Genomic DNA, 25,494 nt, shown 5'->3' on the forward strand with positions numbered 1-25,494 from the left:
AGCTATGAACATATTAGGTGGCATACTGCCTAGGAACACAGCACATCTTCCTGCTGCATTATTTCTAAACAAGCATAGTGAATGATTAAAGACCAGGAGGAGGTCCCAGCTGATGGGAATTGCGCTCTCAGGGTTTGCAGAGATTCTTGCCCTTTGTGCTTCCTGGTTCGCTGCAAAGCTTCTGAACAAATAATTTGTTTTTAAACAAAAATATATTTGTATATTTAGAACCTATTTCATGTACGTTGCATTTTGTCTTTTGTTGACATTTGAGTTCCTTTTTTTTTTCTATTGTATATAATATTCTAGTCTATAGTTGAGTTCTAACAAAGATTGGGAAAGGTTACTAAGTAGCCTTAAGTATCCAGAAGGAAGAAATCCCCAGTTAGCTTGTCATCAGTTTTTCTGGGGCTGTCATTCTGTACTTTGAGAATAAAAGAAAAATCTCTCTCATCTTGAAATCAGAGCATCAAATGCATTGTACCTTCAGAAGCCACCTTCAAATTGTACTGAGGGGAATAATGGTGTCACCTCAAGTTGCTTAACATCTTTGAAAGACAAAACCCTTCTGGATTGCGTAACACAGTTTAATCCTAGGAGAGAGGCAATACTGTTTTCCTTCCTTATTTCCTTGTTGCTGTACCAAAATGTTCTCCTTTTCTCTCTCCTGCTACCATGCCTCTCCGTATTCAAATTGAAGGCAAGTCTTTGCTTCAAATGTCTTTGCCTATATTTCGTTCTTTAAGGACTATTAAATGAAATGGAACACTTATCTGGAATTAAAAGTCCCATCTGTAGTTGGATGAAAACTTCTCAACAGTTAATAAAGCTTCACCCTTTCTTTTGGAGATTTCCATCGTCACCTATTGGAAAATTTTAATTTTAGTGCTTGCTTTTTTTCCTCATTCTTCAAACTCTGGAGCTTTGAGCAATCAACCATTCTTGTCATAGAGAAGATAACATTTTCGTAGTCCAATTCAGGTTTAATTGCAAATGGAAGATACTCAACATGCTTATTGTCTTACAGTGATCATCTTAAATTGTGCTCATTTAAACGAGAGATTCATGATATGATCTCATCAAACTCATTAGAATGGTTTTGACATTGTAGCATATTAGTTTTGCCTTGTGTGATTGCCTTTCCAGGTAGCCATGAAAAAAATCCAAGCTTTTAAGAAAATGAGTCTTATGATATGTATAGGTATTTTTGATGCAGATATAGCTTCAGGTTTCAGCATGGGCTGAAGCCCATCAACTTTTCCAGGACTTTTTGTGCATTTGCATGCCATTCTTGTGGTAATTTTTCCTTTGCTGAGAGCTGTGTTGCTGGTGTAGAGGCTTCACTGACTCAGCAGAGCCTCACTGTTTTCATTTATCAGAGCTCCAGTAGACTTCAGTTCTCTGATGATGAAACAGTTCAAATTGTTAGACAGTTACAGGTAGGTCTTTCTTGACCAACCTGATCTCCTTCTGTGTTCGAGTGATCAGCCTGGTGGATGAGGGAAAGGTTGTTGACGTAGTCTACCTAGACTTCAGCAAAGCCTTTGACACTGTCTCCCCCATTATTTTCCTAGAGAAGCTGGCAGCCCATGACTTGGACAGACACTGTTTGCTGTGTAGAGAACTGGCTGCAGGCCCAGGCAGTAGTGGTGAAACTACTTTATTTAAATTTAAATTTAAAACTTTTAAAATTTAAAACCAACTGGTAACTTTGGTCATGAGTTGTGTTTCGTAGGGGTTGGTGTTGGGGCCTGTCCTATTCAGTATTTTTGTTGATGACCTGGATGATGGGATTGAGTGCACCCCCAGTAAGTTTGCAGATGACTGCTAGTTAGGAAAAAATGATGATCTGCCTGGGATTAGGAAGGCCCTACAGAGGACTCTGGGCAAGCTGGATAACTGGACTAAGGCCAGTGGGATGAAGTGCTCACTTTGGCAGTGTGTATACTAAAATTGGAACAATAGAGAGAAGATTAGCATGGCCCCTGCACAAGAATGGCATGCAAATTCATGAAGCGCTCCATGTTTTTTGAGGAAGTTTTTCACCCAGAGGGTGATGAGGCACTGGCACAGGTTGCCCAAGGAGGCTGTGGATGCCCCATCCCTGGAGGCATTCAAGATCAGGCTGGATGTGGCTCGGGGCAGCCTGGTCTGGTGGTTGGTGACCCTGCACAGAGCAGAGGGGTTGAAACTAGATGAGCACTATGGTCCTTTTCAACCCAGGCCATTTTATAATTCTTATGATTCTCTTCAACAGGGACAGACTGAAGCTTAACACATAACTGAAAAGGTATTACTTGTGGGAATAATCAACTTCTTAATATACAATTAAATGAATCATTTTGCTGAGTAATAAACTCCCACGAGAAGGTAGTTGTGATTAAATATCACGCATATATGGTTGCTGTTCTTCAACTCAGTTCCAAACAAAGAACCAAATTAAATGTACAGTACATGTACAGTACCAGCAATTGAGAAAACAGTTTAAAGTCATGAGTTTTATCAACTCATAAAAATAACCTGTTTGCTTTCCATCAAACATTCTCTAGGGGGAATTAATAGCCACCTTTCAAGAAAGTGGTTGGAAATATGTGAGCTGTGCTTGAGAAGTTATTATTTCAGTTTTCTGTGGTGGTAGTTTAACTGTAAATCAGTGTGCAAAAGTGCATGCAGGCAACAGAAGACATGGCTTATTTTGTTGTACGTGGGAAAGATATTAACTTTGTGTTCTTCTGCTTGAATATATCCATCTTTCTATATGTATCACATAAAAATTACAACTAAAATTGTTGGAAGTTTTTGAATGTGAAATATAGACGAGGAATGTTTTCTTGTCTTCACCAATTTTTGTGAGGTAGAAGTGTTCTGTCAATCAGTTTATTATGATGAGGTTTTGCTGCAATTGCAAGTGAAATCTCTTGGTATTGCAAAAATGTGATTTATACATGACAGTGGAGTGTGTGAGCTGTAGGTCAAACAGTAAATATTCTACTGCATTTAGGATAGTTCTGTGTCTAAGGCATTATCTGCTTGTCTGCTTTCCATATGGTCCCCATAGCTATGTTTTCTGATCATTGGGTTTGATTTCTGATGCTGTAGATTTTTCAGGATGATCTTAACTAAAACCTTCCTCAGTCGGTTTCTAGTTTTTAAAAATTAGGTATTTCTATATGCTAGAGAGCGTCAGGAACATGAAGTTTGTATTTCTTGTTGTTGGAGAAGCTAAGTGAAATAAATGACAGAGGGAATGCCAATGTTACTGAGACCACACTTAGAAAACACTAAAAGAGTGGAAAGCAATGAAAGCAGTTGATACTGTCATTTAAATTTAATTTTAGTAACAAAAGTAGAAATTAAAAAGAACCTGGAATGCACAAATAAACGATTTCTATACCCTGTTGGTTGGTGCTTCTATGAATGGAACTCTTTATGGAATTTGCTACTGCTGAGAAGTTCTAAATAAGAATCTACAAATAAGGAGAGCTTTATAAATGCAGGGTTACTGTTTTAAGTTTCAGTAATGCTTTTGTGCTCAAACCTGTAGGGCTGTTGCCTATGGTTTATACACTAAAACACTGTATTATAAAGCATGCACTAAAGCAATGTATTTTGATCTAGAAAAAATGTCATTTCTTTCATCCAAAGCAAACCTAAGAAGGAATCACTTTGATACAGCACAAACTGCTCAACAAACTCATCCACTGTAGTAGCAAACATTTTAAAGATTTTAGAAATGAAGAGGAAAGCACAGTAGATAGTCATAGCCTTAAGAGTAGGGTGTTATGCAATGTTTTTAGAGTGCATTAAGCACACTTGATTGCTTCTGTCAAAATACTCATAATGGGAAAGGAAGCCTCAAGCTAGATGTTTAAGTACCATTAGAATGGCCAAGCTTGTGCAGTTGTGGTTCTTACTGACTGTTGGGTTGTTCTTTCACTCATGATCCACAGTGAATGCTTTTCTATTTATTGCATACAAGGTAAAAAAAATGTTATGCTTTGCTATAGTGTCGAGAGGTATATTTTTGAGAATTCAGAAGAAATAATTAGATATAACAATTCTTTATCTGTTGATTTCATAGAATCTTCATTGCCAATAAACACTGAACACTAAGAATTGAATGTGAGCTCCAATACCTACAAATGTTTATCAGGACTGCACACAGACTGAACTTAATTCTTGACAGTCCCTAATGGCATAGCCATGAACTTTTGTGATCAAGGACTTAGATTTTCATTTGCAAAAGCATAATATGACTATATATCTGAGACTATGTAAAATAAATGCTGGCTTTTTGTATGAAATTTTATTAATCTTCTGTTTCTCAGAACAAAACAGGAATGAGAATCAAAAGCCACTTCATGTACTTGTTTATATCCTCATATCAGTTTTTTTTTGGTGTCATAGCAGGGGCAGGTGCTAGTATAAAAGTCTTAAAGGTTTTTTCCTTCCCACTGTAAATGATAAATACTTCTGTTATGTACCCAGAAATTAAGAAAGCAAATGACCTGTGAGGTGTTTCTAACAGGAGATTTTATTACCTTGACAATAGCGCCATGTAAGTACTATAAGCTGTGCCCTTACCTGCTGTAAAATAAAAGACAGGGCAAGCATTTGAATACATCCCAGGCCAGGTATAAATGCAGCTGTAAAGTTCAGATTTGCATATTTTTTTTACATGTGTTTATGAGTTAGATAATCAGAAGGGGCAGAGTGGAAGTCAGAAATGTCAGAAGCTTTTCTCTGTCATTTTATACTAGTCACCAAGAAATCAGTGCTGGGGAATAGGCTGTAGTTTTGGTTGCTCAAGCAAAAAGGGGGGGAAGGGTGCAAAAGCCGAGTGGGCTATTTGAATAGGAGGCAAGTAGAAGTAGACAGGCACAGCAGAGCCAGTGAGGGATGTCAGGTAAATAGGTTTGGCAAGCATCACCTGTCTTGATTCAGTGAATGGCAGCCAGTACTTAGCAGAGAAGTGCCAAGAGTCAGACTAAGGAGCTATTTCTTGGCAATTTGTGATCCTCAGTATCCAGAAGAAAATGTGATGTTGGACTGTGGTGTAGAATATACCCACCAGATGGAAATTTGGCATGGTCAGAACTTTCCAATTCTTTCTCTTTTCCCTTGTTCCCAAAACAGTTTTTATTCTCACTACAAATATGTGCTGTTCTTTGTAAAATATAGAGGCATACTTTTAATGAATCTCATGTGATTTCATGTTTGACTGGACTTATGGTTAAATACTTCAATTCTCCTGAGAAGCGTTTGCAGTGACGTAGTGTGTCCTCTATCTATGCTACCATTCTACCTTATTATATCCTGAAAAACCACGGCCCTTTCATCACTCCAGAGATAATGTGCATCAGAGTAATCTTTCTAACCTGTTAGCTTGACCATCAGTGGGACATACTGCAGGGTAACTGGTAGTTGTGTAGCTGGTGCAGTTCCAAACTGAGAAACAGTTGTGACAGCCGGCTGGATTGGTTAGAATAGTCTATAGGGCCAAAAAGGGAGGAAGAGAAAGTAAAAGGAGCACTCATTTAGCTCCTTCGACTCCTTAGAGGAGTAAGATTTCACATATGAATAAGATTATATTACAGTGATCTGAACAACTCCTCGGTTTGTACTCATAGAACAAGTTGTGCAAATATTCGGACTGATTCATTATCCTTTTCATACTCTCAAATTGTGTTTAAAGTTAAATTACTGAAATAGCTGTACTTCCTGCTTGTAATCTAAGCATAGCAGAAATGTAATGCTAGTGCAGGAAACTGGTGAAAAGCACAGCCTACTGTTCTCAATATTTTAATTTAAATACACAGTTTTGAAAATTATTGGAAACTTTTTGCAGATCAAAACAGTTCCTTGAGCTAAAACTGCCATCATAATTTGCCTTATCTGTCTCTACTTTTAACAGAAATATTTGCTGCCATTTTTTGACCTTTGATTAGCGTCTCTTATTATGTAAATGAAGACCGTGTAAAAAGCTGGCTCTGTGTATTTACATAATGATTTAGTTTCCTAAGTTGAGCAGTTAAAACTAAATAGTTTTTAAATTTATTTTGTGTAATTGCTGGCCCTTTATTTAGCACTTAGAGTAAGAGGAGCTAAGTATTTTACCCCTATAAAAATTCTCTTTGATCACTATTTCCATAATGTTCAAAGAAATAAAGCTAGGTATTAAAAAAAAAATTCTGAAGGGAAAAAAAGAGAAAGCTGGAAAGATTCAAATTATGTATGACATGAGAACAGACAGCAGACACTCAGTATCTACTCCAATAGATACTGCAAACTATTTACAGGCCAAGGTATAATTGTTTGACTTGATAGAAACAAATGCTCAATGAATGAATGCCTGCAGCAAATGTGTCAGCAAAGGAAAATGCTATGAGCTTTTTTTGAGTGGGCTGAAGAAAAAAATCCGAAATGTAATCTCTATGAAATTTCTTTAAAACATTCTTTACAGAATGTTTTGCATGCAGAGAGATTGCATGTCAGAAATGCAAAATTAGGTACAAAATAAGCCAAATAATGGTGAACATCTTAAATGTAGAAAATAAGATACAATGTATGATATTTTAAATCTCATTAAAAACACGAGCGTATGTAATTTTGTGGCAGCCAAACCTCCAGAGTATCAATGGAAAGATGTTACTTCTCTGAGGGCTCCCTTGTATAAGTGCTTTAATAAATGAAGCACATACCCAAAGAATATCCCTGCATGCACAATATTTCTGTACTCTCAGAAGCCTCATATATGATTGTGTAATTTCCTAATCTGACATAATCAACAGAAAATCTCCACATTAAATTAATGTTCAAGATCTAATTTTAGCCAGCAAGAACCATGACAACTATGCGTAAAGCTGATACTCCATCCCTGATTTCCTTTTGCTCTTCACTAAAAGCAGCATCCCTTTGTGGTGGCAGAGAGCTCTGCAGTGATTGAGATGCCATCTCCTGGCTGAGCTATAAAACCAAGCCACAGACTTATTGTGGTTATTCAAGATACTATAGTGACTGTTTCCTGGGCCAAATCCAACCTTGGTAATTATAGTTAGGTTTTGTAATTTCTCTTTCCACTTTCCTCTCAATAGGGTATTCTTCCTTGCTGCCTGTCCTAGACTGCTGTGTAGTGTTAATATGGGCTGTTAAACAGCTGCTGTGTTTCTCACTGCAAGTGGCTGCATTTCAGTGGTAGGTAAATGACTGTATCCTACAGTGCCTTGAGAATTCATGGGATAAAGGACACTTACTGTTTTTATTTTACCACTTGGTGCCTAAGTTTTATTGGAGTCTTGCCTGGTAGGTATTTCTGTATGAAATATGTAGGTGCTTCAAGGTCTGAGAACAACAAGGATAGCCAAAGAAATAACTGTCTGGATTCTTGCAATCTTAAATGCTGAGAATTCTTTTTAAGACTATATACATTGGGCTGTCCACTTTTTTAAATGGCATCTGTAGTCTAATAAGTAGAAGATAATCTAACCATGCTTACAATGTTTACTCTAGAAGTCATGGATTTCTGTTAATGACCCATCTTTACATACAAGCTCCTTAAATAGCACATTCAGAACAGCATACATTGGTTTTTAAGGCAAGCGCAGTTCATAGGTATTTAAAAAAAAAAATTACACCACAGAAAAACAAAACAAAACTCTTAAAGCAACACAATCTGAAATGGAATAGGCAAGTAATAAAATTTTTAATATTTCAGTTTTTCTGTAATTATGAGTTCTAAATCAGCAGACTATTAATAAACACAAATATATGGATCAGTTTTCCTGGACCTCTGGTGGCTGTTCAAGGGAAGATACAATATCATTGGGATGGAGAAAGCCTTTGCACTGACAGAGCTATGAGACTTCACTAGAATTCTGTTTGTTCCCTGAGACAATCACACCATGAGAATGCTCCTGTATTAGATGCTTCTGTTGACATCCTACCAGGCTCATGAGACCTTTAACTGTGATATGGGGGCTACATGGAACTATTTACATTTCCTCAGAACACATTATTATTTTTGCAGAAATTATAATAGTTGTTTGGAAACTTCGTATTCTGGGCATGGAGAATTTTTTTGAGAGAAAATGATTCAAATTTTTGTTATAACAGCCATCTGTTATAACCTAGGCTATTAGAAATTGGCATTAAAATTGTCAGATCCACATTCTTCCGATTGTAAACATGAAATCTTATTTTATCTGTTGATGACAATTGAAAGGAACAGTTTAGCTAACAAAAGCATTTTTCTTTAAGGTAATTAATTTACTAACAGCAAAAATTATGTTTTAGTCTGGTATTAATTAAAAAGGCCAAACTATCAGCCCCTAGAAATCCAGCTCATATTAGGAGGATGACTAACCTTTAGCATTGCAGTCCATTAATGCCATGGCTTGATGTTCATTGCATCTTCAAACCTTCCAGCTTGCTTCAAGCAGCTCTCCTTTAACAACACAGCCTGCAGCTGTTTTTCCATCAGAAACTACAATTGTCGCATTAGTACAGACAATGGATTTTTTGCTTCATTGTTCCTATCCTTAGCCTGCATTTTGGCAGTCTTTGTAAGTGTGTGTATCACATTTATCTCACTCTTTAACTAAATGCACTTACGATTCTGACCTGGTGTATGGATGCCTGCTCTTGGTGTTAGCGTAATGTCCATACATCTAATTGATAAGTTATAATGCAGCTTTAACCAGTCATTTAAAATAAATAAGATCATAATTATCAGTTTCCATTCACCCATTTATTAAATAACAATGTTCACACCGAGCAGTTTGATTTTGTGTTACAATAAGGCAGTCTCTACATGATGACAGATGGTGTTTCATTTTGCCGATGCTGTGCTAAAGTGCTGTGAGTTGTGATGTGTTTGATTTTATTAGAGATCAGATTTAACACATGCATGCTACATAACTGCAATAGCATTCCCATTTCTCATCTGTAGGAGAAAATGAAACTGTGATGAAATGTAATATACTCACCCTCAGGCAGAACTAGTGGGATTGGGAATTGCAACATAATAAATCTAATGGATATTGCACTACAGGACACTAGAAATTTACTGTTATTATGTTCAGGGAAGGAACTTGATTTTGTAAAACTCACTTTTATTTCACTGGCGTCAGTGCAATTTCACATTATTTAACCATTATATCCCAACGTTTTGCTGCACTGAAAAAGTAACCTGAGTTGGAGGAACAGAGCAGTCAAAGAGCCCAAAAGGGAAAATACAAATTCCGAATAATGAAATGACTGAAATTATTAAATGCAAATTACTGCCTGACAAAAGTTACATTATAGTTAATAATGTCTTATTGCTATGCATGTTTAAAGTCATTTGTCACTTATAACAATAGAACATTGCCTATCAATATTACAGATTCATATAAATTACAATACCCAGTTTAGTTAATCAGAGATGTTTGAACTTGAATTCTGAGATAATATTTATTCTTATGTAATTCTGTAAAATGTGCTGCTTTAAACGTTTGAATTTCCATCAATTCAGAAGGAATTCTGTTTGATCAAATCTAACATATCTGTCAAAAAGTGTTTCCTAGAGCACACCATTTTAGGTATAACTAATCTACTTTAAGGAACCATTCTGAAATACATGACGGTAATTCCATCATGATAACGGAAGAAGTACTGCAGTTTAATCCGAAACTAACAGGTTAATAGGCTTGTTATGTTAGAGTCATAGAATACCCCAGGTTGGAAGATTACACAGATCATTGAGACCAACTGCTGGCTCCGCACAGGACCACCCAACCCTGATGTCTGAGAGCACTGTCCCAATGCTCCCTGAGCTTTGGCAGCATGGGGCTGAGCCCACTGCCCTCTGGAGCCCTAGAGCCTTTCCCTAACCCAAAACCTGACCCTTCCCCAGGGCAGCTCCATGCCATTTCCTCATGTTCTGCCACTGTCACCAGTGAGCAGAGCTCAGTGCTGCCTCTCTGAATCCCTCTGTTTTTTATAGTCTGTGTATGGAAGATAGAGTTTCTCAGAATCCCAATCACATGCTCAGAGCAGCCCAACAAACCTTTCTAAACACAAATGCATGAGGTATTCCATCTGAAGACTGTATTTTCAGAGGTATTTAAAACTGTGGTCAGGCTGCAATTACCCAGGCTGTGGTACTTTGTTTTCCAAGGCAGCATCATTCCAGTGGAATGGGAGAGGTTTAAGTGAGTTGAATGAAGAACACCAAGTTGGTCCTGTCTGTGCTAACTTTACCTCTTAATTTCTGTTGAAATGCAGTACTTGTATTTGCTTCGTGCATTTATGTTGGAAGTAGAGCAAGGTGCCAAAATACTGAATTTTGACCAAAATTTTATGATGTCACAAATATAGTACCGGATACTGAAGCTTCTGTTTGTTGGTGTTTTGTGTGCGTTGTTTGTTGGTTTTTTTTTCTTTTGGAAAAGAAAAGTGCTTTTAAGCCTCAAGACTCCTAGAGCCTGTGTTCTGATTAAAATATCAATCTTTGCCATAACAGAGCTCCTTGTTTTGGAGAGTAGATTTTGCAGTCCTATCTCTTGTAAAACAGCAGAACATATCTGCTGTAGAAAGCAACAGCTTTCAGGAGTGACTGTTAAATGCTATTTAATATAAAATAGAGTAATCTCAAATTAACCTTTTTATTAATTTCAGCTTTTGTTTGTAAGCACTTAGCACTCTTGCTATAATAAATCAAGTTACTGTGACACAAGAAGTTTTTGGGCCTCATCACTGAGACTTTTTAATAGTGAGGAACATTGATCAGCACTTTTGCAGAAAAGGTAATAAATCACATTAAAGAAAAGAGAAAAGAAAATGAAGCAAATTATTGTTGGGAGCTACAAATGCTAATAGCTTTGCTTGTGCTAATTAAAAGGTGTGGTGCACAGAGGGAGCTGTGTTGCTGTTGGGTCACAAAATGATGCTCCGTGTTGCTCCAGTTCTGTGTATATACTTAATGTAATGCATAGTAATGAACTTCTTGTACACTTTGGTAGAACAGCTTCTCTGGAGAACAGAACCAAACTTCTTCAAAGGAAGAAATAAGCAGGATGTGCCACTTAACCTTGTCACTGCAGCAGGGCTGCCAACCACTAGATCAGCCTGCACAGGGCCCTGTACTTGATGTCTTCTAGATCCTATAGTACTGAATACTTTAATTTCTTCAGGTTAATTATTTTTATGACCTTTATAATTTGCTAGGCTTTTATAATTCTGTAATTTTACAATATTCTTTTTTAAAGAAAAAAATGCTTAGCATAAGCAAACTTCATAATTTGAAAATTTAAGACAGAAGCTGTTTTCACTGTTAGTGCAATTTATCATTATTATAAAACAGCCTGCTAGGGTATTATTGGAAAGATGTTTATATGTATGCTGTACATTCATATACAAAGATTTTCCCAGATCTGAACTATACAAGACAATACACTACATTTCAACTGTTTGCAAATAATATGTGCAGTAATATGCTCCCAAAGGTTGCTCTATAAGTGTTTTTTTAATGCTTTTTCCATAAAGAAAAGTAAGGAAAGCAGTTGTTATTAAAAAATAATACAAATTAACTACTGATTCAAATTTTCAACCCTAGTCTGGCACTCGGTGGTGGAGCTGCTTTGATTGCATGAGTGAAAGAGTGACAGTGAGACACATGTATTTGTGTATATATATGTGTGTGTATATATATATATATATATATATCTACAAATAAACCTAGTCCTAAAAAACACTCATTTTCTCTGTCAAGTGCATTGTAAATATGGTGCAGTAGGAGAAAAGCTCAATTAGGAAATTAAATATTTTTTTTGTATGACCAGCCCAGTATGTTAAGTGCTGGCACTTGAAGTTCAATATCTTTATCTGCTGTGGAAATGAAGGTGACACAAATTTTGCCCGTGTTAAGAAAATAAAGCAAGACCAGACCTTAATCTTATAATCAGTTTGGATTTCCATCCTCATTTATAACTGTTGATCTTAGTGTGTACATTGATTTAAAGATGGAAGTTAATATATTTGAAAAGCGTTCACTTGAGTAAGTTTTTCAAAACCAAATATCATCTCAAGTGGCTTGTCTTCCATCTCGGTTAGTGACAGCCAGGCAGAAGCCGTGCAGCTCCCCAGGGCAGTAGGCACAGCTGGTAGGTGTCATCATTTCCTTCTGTGTCTTAGTCCTGGGCACCAAGTCGGACTTGTACCTGTTCTTCTTCTACAGCCTCAGGTGTGCTGAATGAGCACAGTTGTTGTGGGTGGCTAATTCATAATGCAGAGTGTGTTCTGTGGGCCTTTATTGTTCTATCTGTGGGATTGCTGTTAATTTGCGTGTAGGTATTCTCAGGTGATCTCCAGTCACTCCATCATCAGGAGGAGACAAGAGAGGGAATTTTCATGCCCCAGGCAGCACCCGTTAGAAGGCTGACAGTCAAAGCCTGATGAGAATCAGCCTTCCCCTGAGCCAGCACACTGAGAGAGAACTAAGGACAAAATCCTCTTGCTATAACTGTGGCCTATGTTTCAAGAACATTTGGGAAGCTAAAGCATTAGGATCGTTTTTAGTAGGCGTTGCATTTCTAACGTAGAAAACAACTACAAAGAAAGATTTCTTTTGGTTCTGCTGGGTGTTTTAACTCCTTTCTCCTTGCTCTCCTTTAAGTCTTCATGAAATTAAGGGTGTGTCAAAACAAGATCACTGCCTGCTGATGTGGTAATGGCTGGAATGGCTTCTCATACCAGAAGGGTCTTCTTTTGATGGCCTGTTATAACACAGCTGTCACTCATAAGGGTGTGTTCTTATTATTTTGGCATCATTTGTCTCCTGTAAGCTGTGATAAGTGATTTCCCTGTCTGAGGATGATATTTTAGATCTGCCAGGTATTGCAATTCTGGTTTCTTCAACAACGTTACAGAAAGTGATTTGTTGAAAACTATGAGAAGCATTCAGTAGAACCCAGCTGTTGAGTATAAGATCAATATATGATCCAATGGTTACACTTTCAATAATCTACACTGATTTTTTCCTATCTGCGTTTAGGAAGGAAAAAAAAAAAAATCCAGCATATACTTCACTCCTGGAACTTGTTCTTTAATTTAATTTAACTTTATTGTTGTGTTTTCTTCCCTCTATCCTCTTTCTCATTAAACATACTGCTAATTATCCCTTTCAGTGAAATTACTTCTTTCTTTTGTCAGAAACTCTCAACACTTCTTGAAAGGGAGAAAAATAATAGGTTTTTATCAGTAATTTTAAATGTTTTCTTTTATACAATTGTAGAATCATTGGAGTTGGAAGGGACCCTTACAGTCCAACTCCCCTGAAATGAGCAGGGACACCTACAGCTCCATCAGGTCACTCAGAGCCCTTTGTACTGACAATCACAGCAGTGACTGAAAACCCAAAAGCCCAATAATGGTTGTTATTGCCTGTATGGATCTGAAACTTGATGGGAAATCTGGATAACGCCCTCACAATACCAAGTGCTGATACCTTATTGCTTTTGTGTTTTGTACAGATCTTAGCCCTACAAATGCACAGTAAAGAGTTTCTGAAAAAGGTGTTTATTTACTTCTCTTCCTGTTTTTTTTCCCCAACTTTTAATTGCAGGTGAAGTAAAAGAACTGTACATTGAATATGGTTCGCATAAAATTGCACAGGCATGCTGGCCATGGTAGCAACTTAGAAAACTGTATTGAAAACATTTACAGAGTTGATTCTTCACCAAGATACCCATTGAAAAAATACAGAGTCCTCCAGCAGCCAAAATAATGCCATAAAACTTGGTTGATCTTGAGCAACAACTGAATAAGCTCTTGATTAGCTTGCAGTGCTTAAGCAGACTGTGTGCTGTGACCTGAGCTTATCATGATGCTTCTCAGATCTTTTATCCTCTGCTTCCTTATCTTAACTGCTCTTCTTTCATTTAGACTGATGTTTTTTCAAGTATAAACACTGTTTTCCTTAAAAGTGTATTGTCCTTTCTTCTGGAGTGCTTCAGTTTCTGTACGCAGACTATCACCGTTGTATGGCACGAATGCCATAGTTATATCGTGTCTTATTTTAACACCATTGGTTAACATGGGTTGTATTGTAATGCTAGCCTTTCAGTTCTGAATCAGAGCAGCAATTCTCCACTTTTCGAAGAGGAGATGCTGACTGTGGATCAAGTACAGCACATCTAAATAGTGCTGCCAGCTTAATGTAGCTGGGTTTTGGCCTTTGATTTCTTAAAGACCAGAAATGAACCTCTCAGTCGTTTGGCTTTTTGTTTTTTAGTTATTTTTAAAAAATAATTAAGTACTGAATTCAGTGTATTTTTCCTTATCGTTCTTAGGGATCTACATACTGGATAGTGGTGTCTGGCTTAGGTTTCTTTGTATTAATATCTGGAGCCTTATTTGTAAGTGTTTCATGATTCTGTCATCCCAAATGCGTTTAAAAATATTACTCCTGCATTTCACGTAACTTCTGTGTCTGTGCATAAAGTGAAAGTCAGGACAAAGCAGACAATTCCCTTGGCTCTCTAACTGCATTTGAATTTAATTTGCCCCTTTCATCTCCTCTTTGTTTTCTCTAAATTGTAAGATTTTTTCAATGGATTCTCCAATGTATTTTGTTTGTACTGTGCCTAACGCCATTGTCAAGTGACCCTTAGTCTTTCAGTAATAGGCAACATTTATAATAATATCAGTTTAAAGACAATTTGGAGACACAAAAGACCTAATTATGCAATGGTGGGGGGTGGGAGGCAGTTAGAAGCCTCTTTTATTTGAAATATATTTAATTTGTGCTGAAGAGTAGTATTACTTTCAGATATTAATCATCAGTCTTCTGTGTGTTTCTGGATTTCCAGTAAGAAAGATGTACAGATATTGTGAAATTTAATTCTTTGCCTGATAGCTCTTGGCAACGTTGTAATATTCAGTTCAGATGAAAATGTCCGTAAGAGCCTAAAGAAAGGTGATGCATTTTGTGGGACAGCTGCAGAAATGGGTCTTTATGATCACGGGAGATGGTTGTTGTTGTGGAACTCATTCTGATCAATTGCTGGAATTTAGTAACCTGTGAAAACCTAGCCAGCTTTTGTGTCTTCTGAGAAGCTTACCAAAGAAGTGTTATGTTGTGCGGGTGGCAGTGCTACAGAATTTTGATCAAATCCACATCTCTTGCTGGCTTTCTTAACATATGTTACTTTTATATAATGCACACCAAGATAGCTTTAAGAAACTGATCTCTCCGGTCCGTCTTCGTAGATGGATGCCTTCAGTAGTGTTTGAATTCATCACTTATTTCCTTTTACTTATTTTTATTTTTCAGGTCAGATTTGAGTATTACTGGTGTTAATTCTGAATTCTGAATAGCAGTGATTAGCTAGTGCTGTTCCATAATGCCCTACATTGCCTTGCTTTGCTTAGAATTTCATATCTGGCATTTTTAATGTTAAGGTCAATGTTATTGATCCTGTGGATCTGTTCTTCTGCTGCATTTTTTTTTCAAGGCTCACACAGATAGGGTAACTAATCTTAATATCTTGTGTTTGCAACTCTGTTTAGCATGAAATCAGTAACTGACATATTAATTATAATAATCTGTTAAATATACTTTACCTACATGTTAATTATAGCAGACCATTCTCATTTATTTCTCTGGGTAGGCTATTAATTCAACCCAGATGGTACAGCTTTTTGAGACTGCAACACTCAGTGTGAACAGAATAAATCATGTTGCCAAGATACAGGAGCAAAAATGTTATCACATCTGAATAGGCTTTAAAATTATATAACCATGAAAAAATCTTACCTTTTAATCAGGGAAGAGGTTTAGCTAGAGCAAGGTCAGTAGCCCAGGCCTGTTCTGTAAGGCAGGAAGAACAACCTGGAAGGAAATACAGGAATTTCTGTTATGTGCCAGATTATCAGCCATTTTGGGATACCTTTCTTTCCAGCCATAAGTATGTAACCTGAAAGACACAATGCAGAAAGACTCTGCCCCTCTTTTAAAAGACAAGATCAGTTCCTCCTGATTCCACCTTTCCCCTGTTAGTGTGCTGAATAGGCAGTTCTCTGCTGGCTATAATGAGAAGGATTTTTACTTTGTGAAATGCTTTTTAGGTGAAACACTGCTGCTTGAGTATCTCATTTATTCTAAGCCTGCCCTCCTACATACTCAGGCAGTTCTGCCAGGTTTACTTGTAGTTTATTTGCTGGCTTTTTTCATTTTTTAAATTCTAATTGGATGTATTAATGAGGCATAAGCTGGATCACATTTGTGTATTTCAAAGTCCCCTATTTCATCTAGATGAATGAATCAAGACAAATTAAAAAAAAAGATGGTCACCTTTATCTTCTTTTTTACCATCTAGAATAAAGTTTCTAAATAACAGACATGGAGCTTTCCATTACAAAAGCCTAGGCTATTTAAACTGAACATCCACTCATTTTAAGTATAGAGAAACATTCTTCTCATTCTCTTACTCTACTGTAGAAACTTGAATGGAATAATAATACTTTTAAGTGTGTCATCTGTTCATGTACACAGAGAAAATAATGAGCTTATGTCAGAATGAAAGTTACATATCAAAATCTTCCTGATGTATAGATGTTTCCAAAACACTCAGCCAGCATGGTGGAATAAATTAGAATATTTTTTTTCAGGTTTGTTAGATGCATTCACTTTAAAAGGTTATACTTTGGGGTAATATAGGGCAGTTATGTGCTAGCAGTTGTTGCTTGAGCCTTTCTAGGCTGTACCTGTTTAATGGTTCTTCAGGAAACAAACCTGAAATACCAATTCAATAGGCAAACATAAGTCAGACAAAAAAATACCTGAAGTTTTACCAGTCCTTTGGTAATTTCAAATAATCTAAGTAATTTGTGTACTTTGAAGTGAAAGGGTAAACCTTGTTTATGACATTGGAGCTCTGTACAAGTTATACCTCTCTGCTACCATGAAAAACGATCAATAGTTGATGTTTCTACTCAACATAAACTCCCAGCCTTAATCAGCTACTCTATTGCTTTGCTCCACTTCCCTTTTTTTTCTGGTATTGCAAAGTGTATGTTTTAAAATTTGAACTATAATTACAAGCCATATAAAACAGGACTGCTTTCTAATTGCTGTTAAACATGCTGTTAATTGCTTTGCTTGTTGGGAGTCTGACAGTTCATCTCTTGGAATTAATTTGTTTCATTAAGGGCAGGTAAAACAGCACACTTGAGTGCCAGTCTGATTTGAATTTGGATTTGAAGGTATAGATAAATTGGTCCTAAATTCTTCTATAGACATGAGAGAATCATAAGAGTAGTTTTCATGATCTTTTCACTGTCTGGACAAAATAGGGTGAAATTATCAGAACTTATGAGTAATATTCACCAAGGACAACTGAATTCTATATTTAAGCCTTACAGAGAAATGATTGAAATGTTTCCTAAGTGCAGGATTTGTAGAGCTACCAAAGGCACGCTATAAACCCACAGCAGGAATTAGCATAATATACAATCCTCTTGATACCAGCATTAAGTTTATTGGGCCAAATACTACTTGTTTTCCTCTTATACAACAGCTGTGGGAAAACCTATGGGCTAAAATTGTCCCACTGAGTACAAAGCTAGCCCCCAATTTGAAGGAAATGTGCCTGAGCAGAGAATAAAAATCCAACAACAAAGCTGAAGTATGACCTAAACCATGAGAATTACAACTAGGAAATGTTTCTAAACTAACTATCAATAAGAACTGCAAAAACACTGCATGGTTACGAGTAGCTTTCAGCGAGGGAATGTAAAATCTTAAATGGCACAGATAACGTCAATCTGAATTACCGTTTTCGGAATGACACAGATGTTAGGATAAGGAAGCATAAATGGAAATTTAAGAGAAACAAATTTGGAACAGATGTCAGGAAGCATTTTTTTCATGCCGAGAATCACAAACGTGTGGAATGGCCTACCAGGCAAGATTGTTAAGGCAAAAGCACAGGGGACATTGAAGAAGTGATCAGATGGCATCATAGGGGAATTGAGTAGTAAAAAAGGAAATGAGCATGCATAAGGCAAATGGTTTTAATTTAATCCCAAACAATGTCCGTGTTCTTATGTTATTAATGCTTACATACTTACTTGGATAAACACACAGAATTCCTGCCTTAAAAAAAATGGCTAGAATAACCACTTTGGAATTAAAAAAATAAATAAATGAAGGCAAATGAGCCTATATTTTTTTCCATTATGCCTTTAAAGATACCTTTTTTTTCTTGTACAATTTATCTCTCTGTTCTATGTTGGTAATCTGTAGCTGTTAGACATGTGGTTGTAAAGAAACTTACGAATAACTCCAAGAGAGTTATTGTCACTTATCTTTTTAGGATGCTTCTCTCCTAAGTTCTATTTTTCACACAGTGCACAGGTGGAAAACAAGATTTACCTCATCTTATCTTTTGTGAAGAAGCAGATGTATAATGCCCAAAGCACCAGTCCCACACCGCTTATCTGCGTAACGTTGTGATTTGCCTGCCCTGTTGATTTCAGTGGGACTCTTTGGATGCCTTAAATTCTACACAGTTATTTGTAGAATAGGTTTCAAACTGTCTTTGTATAACTAAAGTAGGACAGGTAGGTATCCCTCAAAATAAGGAGTCATATACTCTTCTACAGACTTTATATATCAGTGTAAAGAACTTTGAACCCTCAAATGTGGGAAGATGGAAAGTAGAGATCCCAAAAGCCAGATGCAGACTCTGAATGTGAGAATCCATATTTTACATCATCGCTCTTTGCTGGCTTGAGTCCAATGGCAAATAAAGGAAAGATGAAAGTGGCTTAGGGCCAAGTTTATGGACCCCCTTTTATTTGTTCCTGAGCACTGAAAGTAGCTCTAGAAGTTCCTGTAATCACACTGTTTGTAGCCTACAGCACAAAAAGAATAGCCAAAATGCTTACCTTTCATTGCTCTGCCCATTTCTCTTCTGCTTCTCTGATGCTCTTGTTGTCCCACTTGGCATACAATCTCTGCATCAGGTGGATTACTGAGTAGAGGGCTATTTAGGACACTTATAGGGGCATTGGGCATCTCTTGGACTTTGGTGCTAAAAACCCATGAAGTTCAGTTCCTCTTCCGCTTACTGCAAATTTGGCTTGAAAGTTTTTCTTGGATACAAGAGCAGTTTGTCTCATCTGCATAATAATATCATTAAAATTCAATGTAAGTGGGTTGCTTTTTCTCCCTTCCACCAGTGTTACTACAATAAACTGAAAAAAAAAAACCCAAAAACGAAAACAACCTGAACCTCATAAATGATGATTGAAAAGAGGGAGCAATTTTTTAGATTCCTGAGAACCACATCATCTCTCTGTGTTAATCAACACAGAGCTGTTGAAAACATTGGCAATTTGAGTAAATAACATTCTGCTGCTTTCCTACTGGCTTAGGTAGTGTTATACCGTCTGTTGCAACACTGTTTGTGTTATCAGGATTTTAGGTTTGCAGACATAGGTATGTAATATCATCCACCTGGTGGATAATTTAGTTCATGCCTTCCACTTTATATTAGCATCTAGTCTCATAAGCCCCTGACTTACAATTAAACATCAATTTTGTTTCATTTCCCTTTACGCTGTTATGTAATATTTGATCAGTATATGTTTAAACCCCCTGAAGCTTAAACAAATCATCACTTAGAAGCAGACGCAGAAAGCTAAACAGTACAGTGCTAACTTATTTATTGTGGGCTGAAAATGTGTCTGTGCTTATCTTTCTTATGTGCTTCTGACATAAAACCAGTTCACTAAGTCATGTACTGAGAAATTCAATTGCAAACTGAACTTAGTGGTTCACTAGAATCATATGTAAATTTTAGCCATGTGCTGTGTATAGATCAGGAGGTCCGTAGTAAGAGAGTCATAAGAAAATAGAGCAAGAGAGCCAAGAGTTACTTGTCAAGGTTCTGGAGTTTAATCATAATCCCATGTTGATATTCTTATTTCCCTTGTGTTTGACAGTGGGTTGCAATTTTGAAATTGTATTTCAATTTTGGTCGTCAGTGTCTGAAACCAAATTACAGTGATTCATGGCCACAGTTTCTTAGTTATGTTACTATCAGTTAATTAATTCTTGCACAGTGCATACCTGGCATAGGCATTGCATAGAAAGACAATGAAGACGTGTCTCATGTCAAGGAGGATAGACTGGGATTTTAAAAATAAGGAGATCTAGTGGAGTTCAGGATCAGTTCCCTTTGGCTTTCAATGAGAACTCTATACTTATTCCCTATCCTTCTATGGAAATCCCAGCTGTACAGTGAAGAAACCAAGCTTATCTCCTTGTACTGAAAGACCATGCTGAACATGCTTGGTAGTGATTTTACCAAACTAAACTATAGAAGACTGGCTTACATCACAGATTAGACAAAATTCTTTAAAATGTTGAATGCAGTTATTGGTATGCACCAAATATTTTGGTTTTGTTATATCATTGCTGCAACACACTAGATCTTTATAAAGTCTTCTCAAGAATTTGTCAATAGTTGCTCAGAACAAGACTTTTATGTGATAGCTATGCCTCTGGTGACTACAAATGCTTCGCCTGAATTCTATGAACACTGCAGTTAAGACTCAGTGGCAACCTTAAATAAGTAGATAACACTTTTTTCAAGGAAGAAGTCTATTATTCCTGAGACAATAGGAACAATGGGCTAGGCTTGCTGAGATGCATCTTGCTAAAGACACATCTCAGGATGAATCTGAAGTACATCAAAAAAGCAGTAGGTCTTAAATAAATGTATTCATTAACTTCTAGCTGACACATTAGAGGCAACCTCATTTTATTTGTTTGAAAGTACCTTCAATTTTAAACCAGTTCTGTTTCAATGATTTTGAACACAAAGGAATATTCTTATGAGTAGCAAGATATTTTGAATAATGGAATATAATTCCATCAGCACTGTGTTCTCTTGTTATTTATTACTGTACTAAATTATCTGCAACTGAAGACAACCCGTTTATAATGAGATATTTGATGATTTATTTTTTGCAAAAAATATTAGCTTTATTATTTATTAATTCTAGCAGTATTCCTCAGTGTATACTCCATAAATATTAACATATCTGATGTCTTGTAAAGATCCAATGAAAGTAATAGCATTGTGCCAGATGTATAGGGAAGATCTGACATCTCATTTTATGTAGATGATCTGCTATAGCTTACAGTATCAGAGAGTTCAATTAAGAACTTGTCAAAAAACAGTGCTAATGTAAGGATATTTGGAGCCTTGCATTTGGACTAAAAATACTGTTCAGCCATGAGCATTATTATGGACATATTATGTGGGAAGAATGCATTTTTGTTTGCCTGTAGATGCTAAATAAATTATGAAATTGCCTTTAAATGCTTGTATTACTGAAAAAATGCCTGCTAAAAATATTCTGAGAACAGTGTGAGCGTGTTGAGATATCCTGTGAAGTCACATAGTAAGTTCTTCTCTTTAAAATGTTTGTGCTGGATATTATTTGTAGTAATATGAAAATAACAGCACTATCTACTTGTACTGTTAAAAAACAAGTCAGATAGCTGTGTGTGAGGCTTTAAGAATACAGCTGTTGCCTGGAACTCAAAAAGATCATCTGGAATTTTAAGTTATCAGAAGATTATTATTCAAGGCTGATTTATCTCAGACTCCCCAAATCCTTTACATTTGTGCTGACAGTCTTTTTGTAGAGTCTGAGTCTGGCATAGAGTTTTTATATCAGCTCATCTGTGCAAACTGGCAGATTACTACCATGGAACTATGTATGGAGCTGAGTATTTGCTTCAGTGCATTGGAAAAGATGGTGGTAATGTTGGAATATCATAAAGTTTGTGCCAGGTGGGTCCCACAAGTGCTCACACAAGAAGAGGAAAAACACCTTATGCAAGTTTGTCAGAACCTGTTGAATATGAAACAGAAGGGGACAGTTTCCTGGGTCACATCATTACTGGTCACATGTCACCACTGTAAGCTGAAGTTAAAACAGTGGTCGATGGAGTAACCACATCTGAATTCCTTGTTGATTAAAAAGTTCAAGACAGAAGTCTCAGAGGTAAAATAATGTGCACTGTCTTTTGGGATAGGAAAGAGGTGAAAATCCTTCTGGATTTCCTGGAACTCAGACAAACCATCAATTCTGACTGCTACTTCATGATGCTGACTAAGCTGAAGGCTCAAAATTCTAGTCAGACCAGAGGATAAGACAACTTTCTCTTTTAATATAATAACACCAGGCCCCGTATCAGTTTGAAGATCACAGACCACATTGCCAGTGTTGGCTGGGCTGTCCTACCACACCTGCCATATGATCTGGGTTTGGTGCCTTCTGTCTTCTTTCTGTTCAGGCCAATGAAAGATGGACTGCATGGGCAACATTTTCCTAGCAATGACACCACTATAGTGGTTGTGAAACAGTGGGCCACCTCTGCTGGTGCAGATTTTTATATGAACAGGACATGCAGGTTCTTGTTCATCACTGGCAAAAAAAACGCATAGCTGATAGTAGTGACTATGTTGAAAAATAATATTTTGTAGTTGAGAAATTGCTCTATCAAACGGTGTTATAGTGCTCTTTGTATCTGTTTTATGTTCCATGGAAATAAATAGGAGGCATTATTTTTTGAGCAACCTATGTATAATATAAGTTTATATTCGCTTTATATCTTTGTGTTTGTTGTTTTGGAACTGCTTGAGGTAGGTAAGCCAGCTAAATGGCCATAGTCCATGTGTGGCAAGGAATGAAGACTTCTGTTTATGTCCTAGTTATGCCTGGTTGACTGCAGGTTTCCTGATAGGTAACTTGATAACAGAAGAACAATAGGAAAAAAAGAGAAATCTCAGATCATCCTCAAGGATCTGGCTATAACTAAAGACCTTGTTGGCGTGTACTCTGGAAGGTGTCACATTTCATTTCTTTACAGAGTTTTCCAGGAAACATAAATACTCCAGTCATATTTTGGTAAGGTACGCTCTTATTGTTTTCCTCTTCATTTAGTAATACAGAGTACTTCCAGATGTGTTTGAAGCCAGCGTAAAATTGGTGAATCCAAGAAGGCTTACTTGAAGACTTTAAAAGTAAACAGAATGTACAAATATATGGCATTACATTTGTGAAGATTTATGCCTGTATGCTTTGTGTTGATTGTGGCTCCTCTTATCATCTCTTCTGTTTTCATTAGAGAACAGGCTGTGACTTTGGCTCCTAGCCACTATCTTTTGGAAGGGCTTTGTAGAGATAGTATGGCCATCACATATATCTTCATGTGGGCAGCACAGAGAGGGACTCAGATGACGTTTGTATCCTGTATTGAAAAATTATGCTGAATTTGCTTGCTACAGCTGATATTAACTCATCAACAAAGCAGAATTTCAACATAATACAACATCAGGATCACGCTATTTCTGTACTGTTACCTAAAGAGCATTACATAAGTTAATTATTACTCATCTTTGACATAATACAGCAGACACATTTAGCAATTCTTTAAAACTCAATTTCAGATAGTTCAGGTCTATTATGTATTTATTAGAACAAAAATGGAAGGAAACAATGTAGCATATAAACATACGGTGTACACAGGAATATATTTATATACTGTCCATATAAATATCTAAATTAGACAGCTGCAAACTATTTATATTTTAAAGCATGGAGCTCAAATTGAGACACAGTGGTCATTGAAAGCAGGCAATGCAACCTGGAAATGCGCTGACTGGAATGGAACAGCTCATTACTGATATGAGACAGAATCTATGCATAAAAATCTAGTAAAGAAACTTCAATGTTTCTTAGGCATTATTGAGATGCCAATCAGTGTTGCATGTGTGTCTGGAATTCTGAATAATTTCCTGTATGTATTTATTCCATATTGTTGATATAAAATATCAGCTGATAAATTCTTTGGCTCTCCAAAAGCATGTGTCTATCTGCTACTGAGCCACTGTCAGTCCTTTGACAAGGGTTTTATGTCAAATAACTGCCAGTTGACTGAGTTCCAGATGGTCACCTGCTTTCTTGGGAGAAAAAACATTCTTGTGGACTTGTTCTGGAGACAGCAGATTATAAAATCTTTTTTCTGCTGGGCGGTGATTTCCTCAAGACCTGTGCATAGTGTTCAGACTGTTGTGTTAACCCTACTCATGGAGTTTGACTGTTTTTGGTGAAGTGAAATTAAAAATTAAGAACTACTTCTATCAGGATGCTGCTCCCAATCGCCATTTTTATTTGCCTTTACATCTTCACTTCAGAGCAGCCTACTCCAGCCTGGTGCAATGCTGCTTAGTCCTGTAAACTATTTGTCTATATTTTGTAATATTTTTCTGTAAATTCTATGTCCAGTGCACAACATTTACCTCAGGAAAAATAACCCAAGGACAAAAGTGTTTTGTGTATGCTTGACATGAAACATAGTAGGAAATCGGGGCAAAGATGAATTATATTAGAGGGAGTTATATACTTTTCCCCAGATCAAAATGAAGAGGGGATTGGTTTAATCTGTTTTAAAAATAAGAAATCTGTACGATTGAACGATGTACAATATGAAACCAGAAGTATACTGTATTATGATAGTGTAGAGACTAGAAGAATTCTGCTATACCTATCTTTTTTAGTTGCACATATGCATATATATATTTTGTATACCTTATGAAAGATTTTTTAAAAAAATATTGTTTTAGCAAGTCTCTGTATTTTTTACCTTGATTCTTGCATTCCATGCTGTTAGGACAATATCTAATCTGAGAAGTATGGTGATGAACCTGAGAATCGAGATTTTGTACAGGTACTCTTTGCCTGTACTCTGTCCAACCTGAAGGTTAAACTTGATGTGTTGTTTTAAGAGTGTCAAACTGGGGATCTTGTACCAACAATATTAATATATGAAATGCATGAGTTATTATAGCATGCATTTTAATTGCTCTTCAAATAGGATTACAGCCCTACAATTCATAACAGTATCGGTAAAATTTATTTTATTTTATATTATAAAGCTTTTTGTTTGTTTGTTTGTTTGTTTTTTATTTAGGCAAGTGAGAGACCATTATGATTACTTGGACATCAGAGAGGAAATGTAAGTATAATATTAATATCCAGTAGATATTTGTTAACTGATATTGTTGAGCACAAAATAAGCTTGATTAATATGCATCTATTTAGTCTTCCTAAGAATTATGTACCAAAAGATAAAACATCCATATTTGGTACAAAGAATGAGGCTGTAGCTGTATCAATATCACTTTAATTACATTTTTAATCTTTTCTCTTGAGTATCTCAACTTTCTTTGGTGTCTGGGATTAAACTTTTTAAAAGGAAATAATTAATATCCACATTTGAGTTTGTGAAAACTTCCACCTGAATTTGTGTACATAATAGAAGGAATAGTCTGAAAAAAGAATGTCAGTTCTTTTCATATTTAAAGAGTTGAATAGGATGCAAAAAATAGTCATATACTGAGTTTATTTTGTGATCACTTAATACACAAATTA

The 25,494-nt window shown here is 36.4% G+C and overlaps 1 protein-coding gene and 1 non-coding gene across 13 annotated transcripts in view; both read left to right on the plus strand.

Moving 5' to 3' along the window:
- The window catches only part of TOX3 (TOX high mobility group box family member 3), a 238,701-nt gene that overhangs the window by 73,161 nt on the left and 140,046 nt on the right, over positions 1-25,494 (plus strand). For 11 of the 12 annotated variants that reach the window (XM_042821635.1, XM_042821637.1, XM_042821638.1 and 8 more), the window contains one exon: positions 25,034-25,078. The gene's annotated coding sequence lies outside the window, so the exon portion shown is untranslated. Of the gene's footprint in view, positions 1-25,033; positions 25,079-25,494 lie in introns of those variants that run through there. The other variant, XM_042821645.1, reaches the window with a different exon arrangement.
- LOC122162028 lies at positions 1,928-2,030 on the plus strand. Its single transcript, XR_006169393.1, has one exon. It is a non-coding gene; the product is annotated as a U6 spliceosomal RNA (small nuclear RNA).

The sequence above is a fragment of the Centrocercus urophasianus genome, unplaced genomic scaffold, assembly GCF_019232065.1.
Source record: "Centrocercus urophasianus isolate 14NV4802_14NV808 unplaced genomic scaffold, USGS_Curo_1.0 seq_2, whole genome shotgun sequence".
Lineage (NCBI taxonomy): Eukaryota > Metazoa > Chordata > Aves > Galliformes > Phasianidae > Centrocercus > Centrocercus urophasianus.